This window comes from Rana temporaria, chromosome 6 (assembly GCF_905171775.1).
Source record: "Rana temporaria chromosome 6, aRanTem1.1, whole genome shotgun sequence".
Taxonomy (NCBI): domain Eukaryota; kingdom Metazoa; phylum Chordata; class Amphibia; order Anura; family Ranidae; genus Rana; species Rana temporaria.
Genome location: NC_053494.1, coordinates 18,846,671 through 18,850,927, shown reverse-complemented (window position 1 = coordinate 18,850,927; position 4,257 = coordinate 18,846,671).

Here is a 4,257-nt window from a genome sequence, read left to right as displayed (position 1 = left end):
ATAGACGACGGGGAAAACGACGTGGCGACACCTAGCGGCGGGAAAAAAAATTTCATTTAAGATCTGACAGCGTAAGAGCCTTACGCCTGTCAGATCTAAGGGATATCTATGCGTAACTGATTCTAAGAATCAGTCGCATAGATACGACGGCCCAGATTAGGACTTACGACGGCGCAAATGGCGTTGCGCCGTCGTAAGCCCTTTGAGAATCTGGGCCACTGTTTATAAAATGGAATATTTGGTGAAATATACGCATTTGCTACTTGAAATGTTCAACATATTCCTTTAGAGCAGGGATAGGCAATTAGCGGACCTCCAGCTGTTGCAAAACTACAAGTCCCATCATGCCTCTGCCTCTGGGTGCCATGCTTGTGGCTGTCAGAGTCTTGCTATGCCTCATGGGAATTGTAGTTCTGCAACAGCTGGAGGTCCGCTAATTGCATATCCCTGCTTTAGAGCAAACCAAAATCCCCTGAAGACGACCGCGACTGTATGTGTCGAAACGCGTCGGGGCACCATTACAACAGACATTATATCATGTGATGTTGTGTATAACCCTGTGTTTGCATTTTCTGTATTGTGGAATGGTATTGTTATCCCCTAACTAGAGCTCATATTTTAATTGCAACATGATGGTGACTGAATATTTTTCTAAAAAAAATAGCGATTTTAATTCCTTTTGAAGTTGTTTACATTGCTGCTTTAAAACCCCTTGGGGTAACCTTCCTATATTATATCATACAACACTAAGCTGACAGAAGCAGTGATGCCGCTATCACTACTGTCAGCCAATAGTTGCAAAAACTCTCCTGGGAGTGCCCCCTCCACCTCCCAAGCTACAGACTCCCAGGGCAGCCGCCCCTCCAGCCCCCCTTCCCCCCGTACCGGCCCTGCCCATCCACATATGATTTTGGACCACTACGGGGCATTTTTTGGGATTTATTTTAAGAAATCACAAAAGAACACACACAGCACACTGTGTTGAAACACTTTATTTAATTTTTTTTATTTATTTTAAGAAATCACAAAAGATCACACACAACACACTGTGTTGAAACACTTTGGCCCGAATTCACAGAGAGCGGCGCATAGTTATGCCGGCGTAGCGTATTGGATATACGCTACGCCGACGTAGCGCAGAGTGGCGAGCACAGTATTCACAAAGCAAATGCTCCCAACGTTGCGCCGGCGTAACGTAAATTCGTAGGCGTAAGCCGGCCTAATTCAAAGGAGGTGGAAGTGGGCGTGATCCATTTAAATGAAGCGTGACCCCATGCAAATGATGGGCCGAACGAACGTCCCGTGGACGCATCCCAGTGCGCATGCTCAGAATCACGTCGGAAATACTCCTTAAGATACGTCGAATCACTGCCTACGACGTGAACGTAACCTACGCCCATCCCTATTCACGTACTACTACGTAAACGGCGTAAAATACGACGGCTGTTCCCTGGTCCATACCTTTGCATAAGTTGCGCCTCATAGATGGGGAATAACTATACGCCGGACGTAAGCCTTACGTAAACCGCGTATATGAATGCACCGGGCGCAAGTACGTTCGTGAATCGGCGTATCTCACTCATTTGCATATTCGAATCGTAAATCAATGGGAGAGCCCCTTGCGGCCAGCGTAAATATGCGACTACGATACAACGGCGTAGGAAAGTTACGTCGGTCGTAGGAAGCCTATTTTCAGGCACATCTAGTTCTATGGGCACGGCGCACAGATACGACGGCGCACATTTACACTTACGCGGCGTATCTCGAGATACGTAGGCGTAAGTGCTACGTGAATCCGGGCCTTTATTTTTATTTGCCCAAGTACATTTATCTGGATTTGCACAATATTTAACAAAAACCTTGTGTGAGAAGAAATTGAATAACTGTATGAAATTGAAAAGATTATGTTTGATAAGAAAAGATAATATCAAGGATTTATATTAATGTAATCTGTTTTTTATACGATGAAGAAAACCAATAAAGAATATAAAGTAAAACAATAAAAAAGTTATGCAGTTTGTTCATAACACTGATAGGTTGCCACCCAGGTGACAATAACTATTTTTGATACTCTTTTATAAAAAGAAGTTATGGATATGAAGAGAGAAAATAGAGAGAAAATACAAATAAGTATAATTGGCTTTTTTTCGCAGAAAATATGTGCAGGAACTCAACCACGACCCGTTCAGATTTCACAAACAGTAGAAGGGTCTTAAATACCAGAATTACATTACATACAGAATGCAGAGTTCAGGGGGTTACAAAGCTGTCACTTGTAAACACAGAAACCAGACTTCTGTGTTTACAAGTGAATGTGGTGAGCGGGCACCAAAGGGTCTGAGCCAGAGGTGGTGGAACTGAGTTCCCCCAAGTTCCCCCTGAAAAAAAGCCCTGGTAATTGTAAGGCTTCATTTCCATGGACGTTTTTACAGCCACTTTCTTTAGCCTTTTTTACAGCTTAAAAACGCCTGTCCATGTTTATTTATTTATTTATTTTGAGCTGGAGCTCAAAAATGAAGCGGTAGCGTTTTCGCGCGTTTTTGAGCGTTTTCGCGCGTTTTTGAGCGTTTTTTAACATCTGGCGTTTTTACAGCTCTACTCTGGAGCTTCAGAACGCCCTGGTCCTGCGTTTTTTTACAGCTCAAAAACACCTATGCCATTTGCAGCTCAAAAACCCATGCCTATGTGGGCATGATGCCATAGAATAACATGGACAGGCGTTTTTAAGCTGTAAAAAACACTCAGAAAAGTGGCTGTAAAATTGTCAGTGGAAATGAAGCCTAAAGAGAAGAAAGGAGAGAGCAAATACCGGGGAGCAATAAGGATTGGAATGAAGAGAGGGGCGAGAGAGAAGCAAAGGAGGGAAGATAGGAAAGCAAACAGAGGGAAAAGGAGAGGTGAATACAGGGGAAGAGAGGTGATTGGGAAAGAAAGAAAAAAAGAAAGAAAAAAAGAAAGAAAGAAAGAAAGAAAGAAAGAAAGAAAGAAAGAAAGAAAGAAAGAAAGAAAGAAAGAAAGAAAATAAAGAAAGGAAAGAAAAAAAGAAAGAAAATAAAGAAAGAAAGAAAGGGTAGAGGAAATTACAGGTGAAACTCAAAAAATTTGAATATCGTATAAAAGTTCATTTATTTCACTAATGCAACTTAAAAGGTCAAACTAATATATGCAATAGACTCATAACATGCAAAGCAAGATAATTCAAGCCGTGATTTGTCATAATTGTGATGATTATGGCTTAGGCCTCGTACACACGGACATGTCCGCTGGGAGATTTCTGTCTGATGGTTGTACACACCATCAGACAGAAATCCGCGCGGACGCGATACGCGGTGACTTGGCCGCGCCGTCGCCGCGACGATGACGAGGCGACGTGCGCGGCCCTGGAAGGTCAGTGCTTCCACGCATGCGTCAAATCACTTTGACGCATGCAAGGGCTTTCGGCTTTTCGGCTCTTTCTTTCTTTCTTTCTTTTCTTTCTTTTTTAAATGCTATAACTTTTGCGCAAACCAAACGCTTATTGCGATTTTTTTACGAAAAATATGTAGAAGAATACGTATCGGCCTATACTGAGGAAAGAAATAGTTTTTTTATATATTTTTGGGGGATATTTTTTATAGCAAAAAGTAATAAATATTCATTTTTTTCAAAATTGTCGCTCTATTTTTGTTTATAGCGCAAAAACTAAAAACTTGATCAAATACCACCAAAAGAAAGCTCTATTTGCGGGGAAAAAAGGACGCCAATTTTGTTTGGGAGCCACGTCGCACGACCGCGCAATTTTCAGTTGAAGCGACGCAGTGCCGAATCCCAGAAAGTGCTCTGGTCTTTGACCAGCAATATGGATCCGGGGCTGAAGTGGTTAAAAGGACTTTTTGAGCTAAAAATTTACAGTAAACCAGAGTTTAGTGGTACTTTAATTAAAGTTACAATAAACACTGGTTTACTGTAAATAATGATAATGAATTAAAACAGTTTCCACTCCTCCATATTTGATGGCTCCCATTTTCTTCTTGTCCGGCCCCGTGCACACGTCCGAGAAACTCGACGAGCAAAACACATCGATCTCGGCGAGCCAAGTTTCCCCATTGACTAACGAGGAAATAGAGAACATGTTCTCTATTTGGCTGGACGAGATCCTCGTCGGCTTCCTCGGCCAAAAGTGTACACACGACCGGGTTTCTCGGCAAAATACGGCTCCGATCGAGTTTCTGGCTAAATTCTGCCGACAAACTCGGTCGTGTGTACGGGGCCTTAAAC